Genomic DNA, 20,226 nt, shown 5'->3' with positions numbered 1-20,226 from the left:
TTGCCCCCCTCCCCCCCCGCTCAAGTTAAAAAAATGGCGGTGATTCCCCCCGCGGTCCCGTGCGCATGCGCAGGGCCCGCTCCCTTCCTCCCCCCGCTCCCAACGTGGGACGGAGGAGGAAGTACCAGCTCCTCTGCGGTCCGCACGTTATGTGGGACGGAGGGGGAAGTACAAGCTCCTACTGCGGCCTGCTTCCCCCCCCCACCCAGTCCCTGGCCCCCTCCTTCCACCCACCCAGTCCCCACCCACCCACCCAGTCCCTGGCCCCCTCCTGCCACCCACCCACCCAGTCCCTGGCCCCCTCCTCCCACCCACCCAGTCCCTGGCCCCCTCCCACCCAGTCCCTTGCCCCCTCCTCCCAAAACCCAGTCCCTGGCCCCCTCCTCCCACCCACCCAGTCCCTGGCCCCCTCCTAACGTCCCTGGCCCCCTCCTCCCACCCAGTCCCTGGCCCCCTCCTCCCACCCAGTCCCTGGCCCCCTCCTCCCAGTCCCTGGCCCCCTCCTCCCACCCACCCAGTCCCTGGCCCCCTCCTCCAATAGTCCCTGGCCCCCCTCCTCCCTAACCCAGTCCCTGGCCCCCTCCTAAGTCCCTGGCCCCCTCCTCCCTCCCAGCCACCCACCCAGTCCCTGGCCCCCTCCTCCCTCCCAGCCACCCACCCAGTCCCTGGCCCCCTCCTCCCTTCTTTCAGTGTGTGTGTATCAGTATCAGTGTGTGTGTATCAGTATCAGTGTGTGTGTATCAGTATCTGTGTGTGTGTATCAGTATTAGTGTGTGTGTGTGTGTGTGTCAGTGGCTGTGTGTGTGTATCAGTGGCTGAGTGTGTGTGTGTATCAGTGGCTGTGTGTGTGTGTGTATCAGTGTCTATGTCTGTGTGTGTGTATCAGTGTCTGTGTGTGTGCATCAGTGTCTGTGTGTGTGTTTGTGTGTGTGTGTGTGTAGCAGTGTCTGTGTGTGTGTCTGTGTGTAGCAGTGTCTGTATCAGTGTGTGTGTGTGTGTGTGTGTAGCAGTGTCTGTGTGTGTGTCTGTGTGTAGCAGTGTCTGTATCGGTGTGTGTGTGTGTGTGTAGCAGTGTCTCTGTGTGGCTGCGTGTGTGTCAGTGGCTGCGTGTGTGTATCAGTGCGTGTCTGTCAGTGGCTGCGTGTCTGTCAGTGGCTGCGTGTCTGTCAGTGGCTGCGTGTCTGTCAGTGGCTGCGTGTCTGTCAGTGGCTGCGTGTGTGTGTATCAGTGGCTGTGTGTGTGTGTGTATCAGTGGCTGTGTGTGTGTCTGTGCAGGCCATATAGGCCAGTATAGGCAATAACATTTTTAGTGGGTCACGAAGGAGAAGTTCAAAAATAACCGGGTCACGGAAAAAAAGTTTGGGAAACCCTGCGATAGGCCATTAGTCTGGCTGCAGAAATCTCACAGCGTTACTACGAGATAGTCACAGATTTCCCATGGCAAATGGTCTAAAACCGGCGGCTGCAGCTGTATGTGAGATCTCGCCCCGATTTGCATATACCTGTAACGGGATCAAATCTTGGAGACAGGCTTATACAGTACATGCTGACAAGAAGGACAATTATGTCACCCCACATTTTCTTATGTAACAGTGTTTCCCTGAGCCCTTCTGATCCTGACCCCTTATGTGAGAAACTATCCCAATTACATGTATGTAGTGTGGTGCACCTGCTGGCAACAGGACTCCTGAGTCTCCAGCTTGATGTTGTGGGGATATCACCATGACAGGCGTCTGAGGTAGTGTGCTGAGTCCTACTCACATTTGGTACAGCGCCTCCACCCCATCAGGATCCCCACGATGGCAGGGAGGAGTTTCTGACGGGGAACTCCTAGGTGCACCTTCTCCCTGAGTAACTCCACTCACAGGCAAGAAGGGTCTTTCCATAGGCAACTTTATTGACATGTCTTTTGGCAGACGGCCCATCACAGCGGCCGACACTTAGCCGCACATCTTGCAGAGGCCCTCCAGGCAGAAGGTTCCTCCTGTCCTCTAATTAAGGTGTCCTTCCACCTCTCCCCTAAGGGAGACCACCAGCTGTGTCAGAGCCCTGGACACAGTGCGTACTCAGCTTGTCACTTGCCACTCTGACATACAGACTTGAACTGCTGCAGACACCACTCAGGATGAATATAACACTCTAATACTTCTGACACACTAACTTTAGGAAGTGTTGTGCAATATATAGGCTCCAGAAAGACCCACCTCTGTGTCACTAACAGTGCTACATATGACACATCACAGGGTTTGAGGGCAAACCTCCATGATTACTACTGGCAACCCTGCCTTCTTACCAGGATTACTGCCAGCAAGAGAAGGATCTGTACACCAATTGTACACATGGCTACACTTAATACATTTTAAAGAACAAAAAAAAATAATTCAAATTCCACGTGGTGTGTGTGTCTGCGCAGCAGGGGAGAGCAGAGGAGAGAAATGCAGCAGAGAGGAGAGAAATTCAGATGCCGGTAAGAAAGGAGGTGTTTTTAAATCGGAGCCAAGTTTAGACCGCGTTGCGATCTGCGTTGTAGTGGGTCGCGCTATAACGTGGTTGAGCTGTATAGTGGACCCTTATGGTCCATACACATGGAACTCCTTGACAAAGGCTGCTGTGACAGCTGAAACGTTGGACACTTCATTTGGCTTTAATAAACATTTGCATCTATGAAATCCGAGGAGCCTCTACTCCTCCTTTTTTGTGTATCCTGTACTTGGATTGCAGCGGGCCTTCCCTCATCGAGTTAGAGTGCACCGTATTAGTATCTTTCTTATTATTGGTGTGCAACGTTTTCCCGTATTACATTGGAGTATATAGCACCATCTTAATACACATCCCACAATATGTATTATGTATTCTGTGATTTGTTATAGTGTTGTTTTCTCACTGTCTATTTAGCCTAAATTGGCAAAGCTATTAAACATGCCTTAAATTTTAATCAATTGAATATCTTATAGAAGATGTTAAAGTGTTCATGAGTGATTTCACTTTATTGCAACTTCAACATATGTTGTTTATGAAATTGCACCATTATGATTACCTGTGGTGCATTGCTCATTTATTTTAAAGCATGTTTCTTATCACCCTTTCCCATTAGAAGTGCATATTTTCAAAGGCTGTATTGTAGCCTCCATGAAACTGTATGTTAAACCCACTAGAGCCAGATGGTCTTGTGATGTGTGCAACACACTGCATTGCTTTGTAGCTGTAAATGGTTAATCAAGCAAGAGGTTCAAGCATAAAATGGGATTTATGAGAGTCCACTGGAGCGCAAGTGAACAGTTATTTTTTTATGTTGAGTGAACAAAACAGGGGCGATTTAATCAGTTAGTTCTATGCAGCGCTCCGGTGTAATAGAGGAGGAGGAAACAATAAAATACTGTAAGTATTGCAATGTAGATATATATATATGTATTACACCAAAGGATTAGTAGCGCCAAAATGACAAGTGATAACTTTGAAATAAAACAAATGATATCAAAAATAAAATAGGTAAAGCAGTGAATCATAAAAAATAAAAAGATGATACTAATCCACTCATCAGAATGTCCAGTCAGTTGTTGTCGCTTGAATGGGTGTGGGGCAGCTTTCAGCAGAAGAACCAGTTCCACAAAAATCTATTAGACAGAAGGAGAAAGCGCACAACCCATAGCGTAAAAACGTATAAAAAGTTTAATAAAAACATATAGAGAGGGAAACAAGCTCACTCACAAACATAAAATGTAATTAGGCATGTATGATAATAATATCACCACCACGGGAACAGCGCGGCAAGATCTCCTGCAGCGTCAGATGTAGCAAACGCCGCCCGCTCGTGTCCCACGGTCTCAGACCTCATGGATGGTGTTGAAACCTGTAATCTTAGGAGTCCTGAGTTGTCAGTCTCTCCACACCAGACCGGCTATCAACCGCACCAATTCTGGGGCTGTGTGCAGCAGGGCTGGAAGCTTGCCACTGCTTCCGACCCTTGTTGATGACATAGTGTCGGCGCTGCTTCCTAACGCGTTTCGTCAGACACACTGACCTTTTCAAAATGCGACTTCCTCGGGATAGAGCTATACTGACAGAAATGCCAAATATATATATGCCATTAAAAATAAAGCACATTAGAAACACCTGAATATTGATTGATTGTTAAAACCATTAAATCTTGAAGGGCTGGGGAAGGGGAGGGAGTTGAAACATAAGGAAAACAAAGGGTAAATACATATACATAAAACATGGCGAAAGCTATAAACATAAATATATGTATACATAGGTATGTAACATCTGTATATATGCAGTAAGAATGATATTTATGATTATGTTACTAAACACAAATATAAAAACAAAACACAGTTCAAATGTTATTATACATTATACCCCTGAGGAAGTCGCATATCGTGGCGAAACGCGTAGGGAAGGAGCTAGCATTGGACTTTTTAATACACTACTCATAATTTGAGAATATCTTGAGCTTATTAGCATCTCGATCGCTTTTGGAGCCGGTCCATTTTCATTACAGTTGATGCCGGAAGTCTGACTGCCGCGTCAGCATCCTGTGACATTGGGGGGGACACACTCTCGCGGGATTTACAACCAGGGGGAGACCGGGTGCGCGCGCACCCTCCTGGCATCCACGGCAGGAGTGTGTTGGACACCACACACGTCACCCATCCACGGAGGCTCCATCGGGTGACTGTAAAAGATTTAACATCTATGTCTTATTTTAACTTGCACATTGTAAGTGTCCGTGATTCATCTGCACGTATATTTTAATTATTAAATGACAGTATTATGCTATGAGAGCCGCGCTGTTTTCTTTTCGTTCTGCAGATTGAGAGGAAGGTGGTTTTTTCCTGAGGACTGGCAGCGACACCCAGTAGCTGTTTAAAGACACTTTTATTTTTCATTTTATTGATTCACCTATTCTTTTGGGGCTTTTTTCTCCCCTTTCCTTCCCCCTCCCATTCCCTTTCCACTTCCATCCACCCCTTCCCTTCCACTTGTTTGTGTTGTATGTTTATTTATGTTTTGTCTTTAGCAACAACTCTGTATATTCAGGTACTAGTGTATTCCTCTGTGTGTATATTTATCACTGTGCAACTACTGTATCACCCTTGTTGTTTGATATTCCAGCTAGTGCAGCAGTGTTTTTTTCCATATATATATATATATATATATATATATATATATATATATATATATATATATATATATAGTTACTAAGAAATTATGAAGCCGCGCCATAGTTAAATATATCTATTCTTAGTCCAGTCACATAATTGCATCTAATTATAGTGCCTGTAAATAATTATTTCTGTTGGACAGCTGTGCAGACACATTGATATGTTAAGTCCCTTCCGTAGTTATTGCATAAAAACACTTTATAACTACATTTCACTGAAGCAGACCGTGTTGATCGATTGAGCAGATCACATATGCTCCATATGCCTATCCTCCCAAACAACATGTGTCTACATTAGGGACATTTCGGTCTGGATCCGTCTCTTGTTACTGGAGACAACAGTTTGCTACCCCTTAGTGGTCACTAACAAAGTCACTGTGAAATCAGAATTACACTTTTAGCAAATTCAAAACCTCCCTCATAGTGTAAGAATGCCCATGTATTTTTTTAACGTTGGTCGGTATCACAAACTAGTTTCGTGCATCAACCTCAACATTTTATCGCCTTGTAGTCTGGCCATCTGTATTTACAGTAATGCTGTAAACAAACTATGCATGCGTTTTATTCTAAACTGGATATTGTGGGATATACTGTATTCATTTATCTTTATTTGTATAACGCTAATTTGATAGCAAATGCATAATTAAGAAGGTGTGTTTTAAGACAAGCCTTAATGGTGGAGAGAGAGGGTGCTTGCCAGATATAGAAGGGCATTCTAGAGGTTTGGGGCAGTATGTGAGTGGTTTTAGAAGGGAGAGGTCGTTAGATTCGGAAGGGGTAGACCGAACACATTCTTGAGCAGAATACAATAGGCAGGCAGGTGTACAGTGGAGCGAGAAATTAGGGCTGAGATGTAAGGAGGGGCAGAGGATGAGGAGTGTATAGCCTTAAAAGAGGAGGGATTTTGTAAGTAATACAGGATTTAGTAGGAAGTAAGGAGAGGGATTTCAGCAGGAGACACATTGAGACAAATGTATAAGAGAGTGAAGTGATTCTTGCAGCAGCGTCTAGGATAGATTGTAGGGGAATACATGTGAGGTAGGAAGGCTGGACAATATAAGGTTACAATAGTCGAGATGGGAGAGAATGAGGCCTGCGTTAGAGTTTTAGCAGTAGAGCGACAGAGGAAAGGGCGTATCTTTGCAATGTTACCGGGGCAAAAATAAACAGTTTTTAGCAACATTGTGAATATGACAGAGGAGTCAAATTTGACACATTGACAGCATGCTTGTGATAATCAGTGTATGATAGGCTGCCAACAGTAATGGTGAAGGGGACAGTAGCGTCAGGCTTCGGAGCTCCATCTTTGAAATGGAATGTTTTAGTCGGTGGTAGGACTTCTAGGGTGAGATAGCGGAGAGACATTCAGCAACTTTGGTCTGTACAGAAATTGTAAGGTCAAGGGTTGAAAGGTGTTGTTGTATACATTTTCTGAGTACTATGTGTTGTACGTACCCATTGCAGTTGCTTTTATACAAACTGAGGGAGAGATTTACTTGCTTTTTTACAGAACCTGGTCTGGGGTTTTCTACCAGTGGCGTAACTACTGTCCGGATACCTGGGCATGTCCCGGGGGCCCCAGCTTGGGGGGTGGGGGGTGGCGAAGGGAGTCAGAACCATCCCACCACACTCTTAATGACCCCCCCCCCGAGCGGTTAGACACAGCATTACTCTTCCCCAGCAATGAAACGGATTGCCGGGGAAAGAGAGCGGGGCCTCTTTAGCAGAGCTGCCCTCCTCCATGATGTCACAGCCATCACAGCGACATCATGGCAATGTGACATCACATGGAGACGTGGACATGTGATGCAGTGACAAAGTGACGTCACCTGGGGGCCCCTTAAGGCGTGGTTACACCACTGGATCCTACTGACATGAATCACGCTATTTCTTTTTTACATTTTCGAGAAGCCGCCCAGTTCCTGATATAATGACATTTTTATGTTGCAGTATGTCCTGATAATATCATGAGATATTATGTATTTCAATCAATCTGGTGCTTCAAGGGTTAATGTAGCTACAGTTTAATTTTAAAAATATAATATATTGGGTTTATGACAGGTCAAGACTTTGCCTGGGTCTGTGCAGACCTACAAAGAGGACTTAATTGGATGGGCCAATCACGGATGGCCCACTAAAAGTGAAATGTGTAGTTTAGAAGGCAATAAACAATAGCCAGGTACTACTCTGTCAGCCTCAAAGAAAACCAAACATTCATGAATGATTACTTGTGCATCCCAGAGAGAGGTGATCCCCAGTTCATCACTTAGTTGGGTGTCTTTATTAAAAATGTGAATATCACGTGACCTCATCTATTGTACATACTAAGGCTGCGCTTATAGTGCCGGTGACAGCAACGTCGCGTCAAAACAAATGCATTGCCGCCATTGCGTGCGCTTATAGTAAGCACGACGCGACGGCTTGGTCGCGATCGCTGGCAGTCATCTCAATTTGATTTTCCAGTGACTGTAGCCTGACGTCGCCATCGCTGGCACTATAAGCGTAGCCTAAGAGTTACATATTTGTAATTGTTGCAAAGAGTTGCATGGAATGAGACCACAGACGACATGAGTAATAGGTGTCAAGGACAGATATACATTTGTCACTCAAACTTAAGAGCAAGACAGTCATAATTAGTCTTGTTACATCCAACATAATCACCTAACTCTATTGATATAACTCACGTGTGCCTAAGTATTAGAGAAAATAAGTTATGAGTGCATTTATATATTGAGGCAAAAACGTAAACATCATTTTTAGGATTTTTTTTTATTCTGTAAAACAGTCAACCAAGCAACTGATTTACAACAGGGGTGGTCTTATGGTGGTTTCAATTGGAAAATGTATATACAGTAGGGCTTGCCCTATAGTTATGAAATCAGAATTTAACACAGGTGTGCTTTGGACCACACACTTGAATTTTCATATTTCTACGCCAGTGACCTATCTGGGGGAAATCCTGACATGATAATGTACTGTTTAGGGATTTATGTTTTTAAAAATCAAGAGCGCCCGGAACTTTTATGAACTTTATTTAACAGATAAACTTGAAGAACCAAAGGACTAGCTTTCAGCATCTTGGGAAACCTGCACCCAGTACCTTACACTATGAGATTTGTAGCAGCTCATCTTCCTCTGGAAGCCTTTTGTCCTGCCTGGGACAGAGCTGGACCCTAGCAACCAGCAGTTTCCAGCAGCCCCACCCATGTTTTCTTCTAAGACCTGCGGTTGGGAACCACTCTCTGCTGTGGTATAATTTCCTTTGAAATGCTTGTCTCTAAGGGCCCCTAAACTGGGATACTTACACTAAAAAAACAATTGAGTTGTTCCCCTTACAGGCTACCCCCTCCTATGGTTCCTTCTGGGATCTGAGGAAAAATGGCTGAACCCTGTCTTTGTATAACCTTTACCCCCCTTCTCCATTACATCATTAAATTGATCAGATTTAAAGGATGGGCTTACTTTAGACAGAGCCATCCCCTACATCACGAGTGCGCAAACTGCTGGGGCGTGGGATTTTGTAGGGGGGGCACGGCGGTTACAGAGGCCCCGCGCCCTTCCCCAAGGCATTTAAATTAAATGCCGGGTGAGGCGTCTGTAACTTCTCGTTCCTGCTTTCAGCCGGTTCGTCGGCGACGGGTCGCAATGAAAACGTAGCATCAAATGGCCACGCGACATCACATGACGTCGTGATGTCATATGACACCACCGAAGCCAGAGAGCAGGTAAGTAGGGGGGCGGTAGCAGGGGGGAGAGCAGACACGGGGGCGCAAACAGAAAAGTTTGCGCACTCCTGCCATACATGGTGACTCTTCTAGCAACTTCTAGAAGCAAGGTGTAGCCAGACATCTAACCATTCAAATTATACATTAAATATGTTACATGAGAACATGCAACATACTAGGGTAACAGAAATGTAACCCCTTAAATTTCCTAGGGACCAGGACTCACTAGGGCCAAATAATACCCCAAAGGGTGCTACATATTGTATATTTACATAGTTACATAGTTACATAGTAGATGAGGTTGAAAAAATACGTAGGTTGCTGGTGAAATTTCCTTTCCTCCAACCTTAAGGGATGGCCTCGAGTCCTTTGTACTGCCCGTGGGATGAATAGTTATTTTGAAAGCTCATTGTATTGTCCCTGCATATATATGTATATAGTTATCATATCCCCTCTTAGATGCCTCTTTTCTAATGTAAATAAAACTAATTTAGCTAGCCTCTCCTCATAAGTTAGAATGTCCATCCCCTTTATTAATTTGGTGGCTCTTCTCTGCACTCTCTCTAGTTCCATAATGTCTTTTCTTAGGATTGGTGCCCAAAATTGTACTCCATATTCAAGGTGTTGTCTTACTAATGCTTTGTAAAGGGGCATAATTATGTTTACTTCCCTTCCATTCATTGCCCGTTTGATGCAAGATAAGATCTTGTTTGCCTTTGCAGCTACTGCATGACATTGGGCACTATTGCTAAGCCTGCTGTCTACAAGCACTCCTAAATCCTTCTCCATCAAGGATTCCCCCAATATATCTCCATTTAATTTGTAAGTCGCCTTTTTATTCTTGCATCCCAAATGCATAACCTTACATTTATCTGTATTAAACCTCATCTACCATTTACCTAGGAAACAACAAGGGGAGGGTAGATAGTGATCACAGAACCATACTAATTGAATTGGTGAAATAAATAAATCAGGTAATCGAATAGTGGGTGCAAACTGTGAACTGGGGAAGTGAATCATAAAAAACAAGTCCTTCTGAAGAGAAATTACTTCCTGCTCTGATTCTATTACCTTACACAATTTAGTATCATCAGCAAAGATGGAGACTTTGCTCTCGATCTATTTAACTAGTTAATTGCTACATTTCTAGTTTTACTGATCTTTTTCACCACAGTGACCAGTAGCCTAAACTGAGTTTACAATAGCAATTAATCCTAGCCCCGAATTTTTTTTTTCTTTCTTATCTGAGCAGGCAGATAACATTCCCCGGATTTCCTGGAAACACCAGGGGAAAGCTTTGTAAATATATCCTAAACTGAGATGCTCCCTGAGGTAATACTGTACATGACTGGTGTAGTTTGGAAGACTACCTTTTTTTTTAAATTGAAAAAACAAATAGTCTACGAGGGATTATAAATACAGTACTCTTGTGGTAAATGTAAAAATACTGGTTTATTTATTTATTAACTTGCTGAACTGCAAAACTGCGGCGGAATCTTAGCATCAAATTTATCAAAGGAAAAACTACCCATTGAAAGCAATACCATTTTTTCTTTTGAATCTGATTGGATTTTTGCAGGTCATTTGATAAACATACAGTACTCCACTGCGCTTGATAAAGGTTCTGCACATATTAAACACAAAGATTGTAAAATCTAATTCTGGACACTGGGATGCAAAGAACTAAAGGGTTATACACAAGGACACAATGAGCCTGCAATGGGACTTAAAGCTGCAGTTCAAGCAATATCCTACATGTGTGTTTTTTTTAAATAGTTCTGTACTGTGAGAAAATACCTGTAGCATTTTTGTTTTTAAAACCCCACATTTTTAAAGAAATGTTTAAAGTATTCTAATGTAACAACCATTTTTGTTTCTATAGCAACCATTTACATAGTCACATCCACTTCCTCTTCTGAGACAGGCTCTGGCTCTTGAGCCCTGCCCTCTCTCTAGCAGTGCACCAATTGTATTTATTTATTCATCCAAAAGAACATGTAGAGAGCACACTCTGACGCGTTTCGTCTCCGTGGAGGAGACTTTATCAAAGAGTGAAACAGCTGTCTTTATTATCATTAGAGTGCTCTATAGGAGGCATTTTGCGCTCATTATGTAGTAGGTGTGTTTTTCTCCCACCCACCTTCACATGACAGCTAATGGGATTGGAGCTCCTCCTATTTAAAGATTACCGGTGCTAGGGTGTTTCACTCTTTGATAAAGTCTCCTCCACGGAGACGAAACACGTCAGAGTGTGCTCTCTACATGTTCTTTTGGATGAATAAATAAATAATTACTTTATTTTTACTGCGTTTGGTTGTATCCTGATTTGACAAGCAGTGACCGCCATTCCGACAACTTTTTCTGCATTACTACACCGGCTGGAGCACGCAGCTGTCGGCGTCTACGGGTAAACTTTGGCACTAATCAGCAACAAGAGGTGGACACGGTTAGAACACTGTGAGTACCGGCCAGCTGATCGTGAAGTGTGGGACACAGGGTTCGGTGAGGGAAGCAATTGAAGATTCCGTGAGTACCTCTGTGACGCTTGCTATAGCGTTTTCACAGATACCAGAGACTGTATACTGCTTAATAGCCCCCCATCCTGGCTGAGTCATATTTAAACACACTCGGGACATTGAAGCCATCTACCATTATTTACCCCTACATGCTGATCTAATTGAAGGACCCAGGAGTTTGTGGAATATATGTTTGATCTATTGCATCATTGCTAGCTTTTGAGCACCAACTTCAGAGGTTTATTCATCACTTTTTTCTCACGAATTGTATCTAGTGCCTGCCTGGTCACATGATCTTCCACACAGAACTTTGCATCTTCGGTTCTCTTCTGCAGCCCCAACAGTGATTTAAAGAACCCCCGAGCCGAATCGTCAGCAATCGATTACAGGAGAACGGATCGATCGGCAGCTTAGCTAATCACTTGTCTGTGTGCAGATTGTATTGATGCACATATTGATTGGGAAAAAAATTAAAGCAGAAACTTGAACTGCAGCTTTAAGTCATAGTTTTCCACTCCAAAGCTTGGCAGGTATCCTTACACGTTCTCCTTATTTAAGTCCCAAAGCAGAACTATACCTATATTTACCTTGTGTCTTTAAATCCTACCATGTACACTGTACTCTTTGTAGTGTATAGGAATGAGTTATTTGATATTGGGAAGCAGTAACATGACACACACTAAAAAGACCGATTCCAAGGGGATTTCTGCCAAGAGTTTTGTTGGGTGTAATCTCTGACTTAAGATGTATAGTAATTTTATAGAATTAGAATGTGGTTAACGGTTACATTTTCTTTAAGTAAAGACTTCTAGTAAATTAAATGAAAGGGGAGAGCCAGTAAAACGCTCCAAAGTGATTCAGTTCTTTACATTTCATTTTAAAGGGACAGTCCCTATATTGGGCCAAAGTGAACTAATGTCACTAGCATGTTCTATAAATTAAAGGTACTGTAGGTGACCAACAGCATTATTAGAATTTTTCCATTGCATAGTAACCAAAAGCTTTGGAATATTTACACCTTTTTCACACTATATCTTTTTTATTTTTTATAACACTATTTGTAAACTATTCTATATGCAGGGAGAGTGTTCATACAGAATATTTCTCTTTGATGTTGTCAACTGAGGATGTCAGCAACATTAGTTTAGAAAGATTAAGGGACAACAATTACCTTATAACATAGGAATAAAGAGAACCCGCAGAGAACTGGAACTGACGTATTACACAAGAAGCAAAAAAAAAAAGTTTTTTTTTAGTGGGTGGGGTTTTTAGAGGCAATTGAATCTTTATATGGAAGCCAATAGTATTCATACATGTATATATGTATATCTTCATTTATATAGCGCCATCCATGTACATAGCGCACAGCAGTTTTACACGTGACATAATAATATAACACATACAGTAATGGGAAAAAGTGCTTGAGACATAAAAGTAACATTTAGGGAAATGAGTCCGTGCCCCGAAGATCAATCTAAGTGGTAAGTAAATAGAGTTTACAGTACAGAGACAGTAGGAGGGTGTTCTGAAAGTGTGTTTGCAACAGGTCAAGGTTGATGCATGATATATATGCATATATACGATGCATATATATACAGTATATACACACACACACACACACACACACACACACACACACACACACACACACACACACACACACACACACACACACACACACACACACACACACACACAGTCTGTCTATGGGATTGGACCATCAGTGGGACATTGTAAAAATCAATGAAATGTAGAGTGAGAATTCACGTATAAGGCAAATGGAAAGTCCAATACTGAAGCCCTCTTTAATTCCTTCATTAATATAAAACTGCAAATCACTACAGGATTAATTAATTTATTGTAGGCAGTATCTTTGGGAATACTGAAATTCCTGGAAACCTATGTTATTTTAATACACATGCATTTTCAGACCCACTCTTTTCTAAAGGGCATTATCTTATGATGCTAAATCCAGAACTCTGTATCCTCCCAGATACACCACACTGAACTTTGCATTACAAGATTGTTAGTTCAAGTCCCACTCAAGCCACTGATATTTTCTATTACAAGTCACTTTGTTTTTAATGCACCTCAAGTAAGCCAACATTAAACTAAGCAGTAATAATAATATTGTTCCTTTCTTCCCAAATGATTTAAAACCACAAATGTGCAGCCTTTTCACCTCATTAGAGGCTGTGTGCATGCTCCTGAGGTAGAACTGTAAACCAAACTGGAAATCTATTTAGAAGGTGCAATATAAATGCAAATTGTGGCAGCCAAATTATATTCTATTGCCTTCTCCGGGGAATAGACGGAACATCACAACCCATCTTCATATTGCAACATCTTATTGAACTTTTAATATATTCAAGCACCTTGATATCCTTTCATTTGGTTTAGTGTCTCCCATTTAGTGCTAAATGAAGGAAAACCGCTACAGAGCCAAACGATCTAATTAGCTTTTTCAGTTATTACAGCTGGCTCCCAAGCCTGGCTCACAGCTGCAGTCACACAATGAAACCAAGATGTGCTGCTTTATGTGGAGGCGGAACTTCAACCCAATCAGATTTTATTTCCCCTTACTATGTAGTCTTCAAAATTCAAGTTCCTATTGTTGACTGCATCACACCATTGCTAGAGGCATCTGCAATGCATTAAAGCCTTAGCTCCACCCAAGTCAGCTTTTTAAAAAAAATATAATGTCTTTATGCTGCCTTTTGCATCCTGATCGTACATTTTTGTGAACCCTCCAGTGGTTTTATCTTTTTAGATAAATATTGATGTGAAAACATTTGTGCTTATTGTTCTAAGAATGACTTTACATGCTCGCTACAGTATAGCTTCAGATTTGCTCGTGCATTCCTGCAGTCCTGGTCTCTAATAGAAGCTGCTGGCATTGTAGATTTCATATGGTTCATTGTGCCTTTTCCAGTTATGAGATAGTAGATGTAATTGATTGTTTTGAAACTTGAGATCCAATTATGAAACAGCCATTAAAAAGGGTTAGTATTGTGTTACATTGAAGAGTGCTATGCCCATTAGTTCAGGTATATTTCATGCATGCAAGTACTGTATATTGCCTACAGTACTAAATGTCAACTAAATCCAGATCAACACTGCACTTTAACCCATTCAATCTTAAAAGGGTTAAACACTCAGGATACAGTACCATCACTTATAACAGTAAAAAAATAATGCATTCCGAACCATATTAAAAACCACTCAAGAATGTAAAAAGACATTCTCCATTCATATAGTAATGTGTTTCATAAAGTGCAATAAATAGCAAATGTCAGAAAAGTAGCAAGATTTCCAGCTTTACTCAATATATGACATTTTTTTAATATTGCAAAGACTGTAACCAAACAGGAATTATATTTTTAAAACATGTTAAGGACAAAACAGACGACAAACCGACTACAGTTATACAGCTGCAGCAGCCGTTATTCAAACAAATCACAGCGTCAATTTTGTGTGCTCTGCTGTACTACACGCGGCATGAACGCGGCCAATCGCCCCAGGCACCCGCGCTTATCGCGGTTGCTTTGTTGAATTTCATGGATTCTGTTTCTTTGGCTGCAATGAAATGGATGAATTGCAATGTGTACAGTGCTGTGCTACTGTGTCAATTTAAGGTGTTTAAAAAACAGAACTCTAAAATGCCATTTTCTGCACTCGCCGCACTTGCTTCTTCAGGCGGGAAAGTTGGAAGACATCCCGCGTCATGACATCGGTATTCCGATGTACACAATGCGTGAAGTGTTTGAATAACGTCCGCTGCAGCTGTATCTTAAAGATGCAGTTTATTAACAAGGAGTTGCAGCCCCTATTTATAAAAACTAAGGGAAAATGTAAAGAGGGCGAATAATTTTTTTTTTTTTGCTCATGCATGCATCTAATAATAGAATGAGTTTCCTACATGTGATGCAAATTGTTAGCCAGCATGCCACTTCAGATGATTCATACACCTCTCTATAATCTGTACCTCATATAACTCCTCTCTAACTCCCTCCCTAAATCTCAAGATAACTCAAAACTTGGAGTCAAGACTTTGTTATATTAATGAAAAATTACGCAATTTGTGTCAATCTTGCTCCAGATTTCCCTTGATATAGCACCCCTTTAGTACCTAGATACATTGTATATTTAGTTACAATATAATTAACCACAATGCATAGAGGTGCACCTTTATGCCTATGAGTAACCAGCCTTTTAGTCCTACATACATACTGTACAACGTTGTGAATAAATTGAATCTGACAAGAATTACCCCAAAGAAAGCAACCATCATTAAACTCAGTTAAATACATGTCCATCTAGTACTTGTAAGCCTTTCACAGCCAGAAGAGACATTGCTGCTGACCATTCTGCAGTGAAAGACTCAAATATACTTGTAGCTATTCGATTTTTATTTGAAAAAAAAAAAAAAGCATCAGTAACCAAAGATTTTACTTAATATAGCTCAAGCCCGTTATAACGCGATCCGTTACAACGCGGATCCGCTTACACTGGCGACACAGTTTATTGCACTGCGGCCAGATCCGCAAGCCGGGAGATTTCCCGGCTTGCTAGTGGCCGCCCCTTGGCGTGCCGCGCGTCACCGACGCGCGGTCACGCGTCATCGGGAGCGTGCCCCCCCTGCACGCGCGTCCAGGGCTCCCCGAGGGAGCCCTGGTGTCCCGCGATGTGGGGGACGGCGGCAGGGGGTTCCGGGGGACCCGGCGGACCCGGCAGCGGGAGGGAGAGCGCCCCGATCGGAGGGCGCTCTTCCGCTGCTTCGGCGTGCGCCCGTCACCCTCCGGCGCGCGCCAGGCTACTGCTGCGGCCGAGAACGGGCAAATGCTCGAATAAACTCGGCCGCAGCAGTATAAGGTGATGCAAGCGTGGCTCCCAATTTTCGTATTTATGAATACTTTACAACACGATTATTGGTATCTGAAATACTTTATTGTACAATGCATGCAATTTCACATTATTTCTAATGCGATCCGCTTATAGCGCGATGTGATTCTTTGGATACAGAAGGGGGTTTAGCTGTACCACGTAACTGCCATTAGATGATGTGTGGCCCTCGCAGGGAATGCCATTACTAATGTAACAATGTCCATTTGTTTTCAGGAAAGTCAATACATCTCTAACTGCTTATACATGCTTGAGAAGGTGAATTTCATTCTCTAGCCTTCGGATAAAATTGACAATCTTGTACATACTTTAAACCCAGTGTTACTGTAAGATTCATCAAGTATAACCCCGCCACCATGGTAGCATGTCCATATTATACTTATCTTGGTGCGCCTGTCTCCTTCCAATTCTCATTTTCAAGTGTGTGGATTGGATCGTTTCACCTGAGACGTGCAGCAAGAGCAAACTCAGCTACTTCTGGCAGCACACTTCTGAGACAGACTGAAAGCGCACTATCACAGAGGTTTGTTTGGTGTTCCACGTCTGCCATGGTGGATTTGATCCTCACTTCTGCAGCATTCTGTAAGACTCTCCTGGTTTATATGTTTAAGACATTGCTTTGGATTTTTATTGCCCCAGCGTTTTCTCTCTCTTTTTTTTGTATTGTTTTGTTGCCTGCTATTGCTGCTGCTTTTGCCTCTATCACATGGCTAACATACAAGTTAGCCAATCCCTTTCCTTATTTTATTTATTTATTTATAAAATGTTTTACCAGGAAGTAATACATTGAGAGTTACCTCTCGTTTTCAAGTATATCCTGGGCACAGAGTTATGATGACAGATGGTAGTCTCTCTGTTATTGGATGGTAGTCAATGAAAGAGAGAGGATCTCAGTCTATAGAGCACTCAGAACCCCAGTTGGAATGGTGTAAGGAGTTTGATAACAACGATATTAAAATTAAGTTTGAATGTTCATGAAGGTAAAATATAAATGGACTCAATGAAAATAACGGCGACCTACCAGGAGTAAGGGTTAAAAACTAGGTTTTCATAAAACCTCCTGAACTGGTGCAGTTCTCAAAAGTAATCACTGCTCCTGATTAGTTATTCAATTTAAGAGTAGTGATACTGTGGACTGTGGAATACACCTATATACAGTTAGTACTTTTATTGTTTCATTAGTATCCTCAGTGTTCCCATAATCATGGATTGGTAACGTTCACTCTTGTAGAATGCATAGAATCTGCAACTGTCTGTTATAATAAATGGGAACTATGTTACTAGAACCTTGGAATATATACAAGGCTATAGGTTAGGCAAAGGGTGTTTGTGTCGAGATCTTAGAAGCTGGATACAGTCTGCTTGTGAATCTTTTACATACAAAACAGGAGTTGGTTTGTGACAACAAACCACTACAAGTTAGTGGTTTTAGTGGTGATAAATGGTCACTGTAACAATTAGTGCAGCATATGCAGGTGATGGTAGGTAGAGTAGAATTGACAAGCGGAGTAAGAAAGTGGAGGGCTGGTGGTGCAAAATGTTCAAAGAATATTTAATACATACTGTAAAGCACATAAATAAAAAATCCCCTACTGGGGCACTTACAATTGCTCGTGCCCTATAGGCACGTAATTGTATCTTTAAACAGTCTCTTATTCTCCGACACTATGAACCGGTGCGGGTCATCGTCTCGTGGGTTCACCTTCTGTCACTCCGAAAGCGACCGCTGGGGTTGACATGCGGTTTGCCACGATGCTCCGGCTTCCCTGGTATCTGCTTCAGTCGGCTTCCTACTGCTTTGTCCACTAAACGCGTTTCTCTAGATGCCTCTAGCTTCGTCAGGCCTCTTTTACACCACAATGACGCTACTGAAGCAGTTATGCAGAGGAAAGTCCTCCTGAACTGACAATAGAATAGATACTGTTAATTCAGGGATCTTTGTGGTGATGCCTTGCTAAGATTGGGACATGTAAACTGCTGGTTTACATACAATTAAAGCACATGTAGCTAGAGATACCAGGTAAACCATGTAGTGGGCTCATGCTGTGATCATGTTAACCCCTATAGCGACAGATCATAATGAGCAGATAAGGCAAGTCACAACCAGATCACGGTTTCCTGATGAAGCAAATCCATTGCGAAACGCGTTGAAGTTAATCCGTGACCCTTTGGAGCCATTCGAGCAACTGTAGGATGCCGAGAACGAACCTGGACCAATTAACATCCCGTAGTGTACGCGGAAGCGAAGGAACCGGGATACCAGGTGAATTGCGCTGTCCAGGCTGTGGACGCACTCCAATGCAGGCTGCTGATGCTATTTTATATAAGTAAGTACAGAGTGCTGTACTGTTTTTTATGTGAATACATCATTTTTATATCAATTTTCTCTGTACATGATCATTGAATACGAGGGGAAGACACTGCATCCCAAGAAGGGGTCCCAATTTGGTTTCAACTCATGGATAGATGTCCCCTTTGTAAAAGCATGAGTTCTGGAGTTGGCAGTGAATAGGAGAGGAATATTCTCCCAAAGATACCTTTATAGGTCTACATTCACTTTGGGCCATGTGAGTAGTGGCATTGATAAACTCTGATTTTATAAACATTTAAATTATTTGCTATTACAATATTGCACTATCTGCATATTCTATCTTTTACATGATTCTGCGCTCCCCATATTCTACAATCAACAAGTCACAACCAGGGTCAGAGGCATGAGGGGCTTATACACCATTCATTGATCGTCTCAGACCTCATAAATGACGATGAAAATAAAGATATTTAAAACTAAAGTTGAAAAGCTGAAAGCAGACACCGCTTGATAACATGAGAAAGGTGATTCTGCTAGAGTAGTCGTGTGTATTAACCCTGATTGCAAATCTATGTTATGTGTTCACTCGTGTGCTGTTCGTGACAGATGGTACAGTATATGGGGATGGATTAAGGGGAGGTATTGTTAATTTGAGGGACCTTTACGAAGGTGAAAAGTGGGCCAGCTAGAGAGCTGTGTATGAACCCTTGTCCCGTATGCAGGTCACATGCTCACAGGAGTGCTGTATGTGACACTACCTCTTAGGTACAACAAGCCATTAATCCCAACAATATCTCTCAGTTAATGGGACATTTAGAGGTTAATAAAAGCTTCAATCAGACTTAGAACTTTGCAACTAATATTGACAGATTTATTATAAATCATTCTTCCTGGTAATGTACAGGTTATTACAGGGTATTTATATTAGTGTTAGGGACCCTTGAAACGTGGTCTGCTGTGCAGTGTCACTTTTGGCCAAATGTTAACTAAAAGACCATTTTATTTAATAGATATTTATACATATATATTTAGGCACTGTACCGTGTATGAGTTTCACTGGATGTGCACTGAGCTCTGTCTGTGTTTTATGTTCTGTCTTCGGTTTTAAATATATATTGCCATGCTCAGTAGCACTCCTCTGTGACACTCATATGCTTATATATATGTTGTGGTTATTTTGGGGGTTCAATAAGAGCTTGTTAGGTGTCCAGTATGTTTTGCTATTTTTATATAAGTAAGTACAGAGTGCTGTACTGTTTTTTATGTGAATACATCGTTTTTTATATAAATTTTCTCTGTGCATGATCATTGAATACGAGGGGAAGACACTGCATCCTAAGAAGGGTCCCAATTGGTTTCAACTCATGGATAGATGTCCCCTTTGTAAAAGCATGAGTTCTGGAGTTGGCAGTGAATAGGAGAGGAATATTCTCCCAAAGATACCTTTATAGGTCTACATTCACTTTGGGCCATGTGCGTAGTGGCATTGATAACTCTGATTTTATAAACATTTAAATTATTTGCTATTACAATATGCACTATCTGCATATTCTATCTTTTACATGATTCTGCGCTCCCCATATTCTACAATCAACAAGTCACAACCAG

Source organism: Ascaphus truei, chromosome 18 (genome assembly GCF_040206685.1).
Source record: "Ascaphus truei isolate aAscTru1 chromosome 18, aAscTru1.hap1, whole genome shotgun sequence".
Classification (NCBI taxonomy): Eukaryota; Metazoa; Chordata; class Amphibia; order Anura; family Ascaphidae; genus Ascaphus; species Ascaphus truei.
This window is presented reverse-complemented; position numbering follows the sequence as displayed.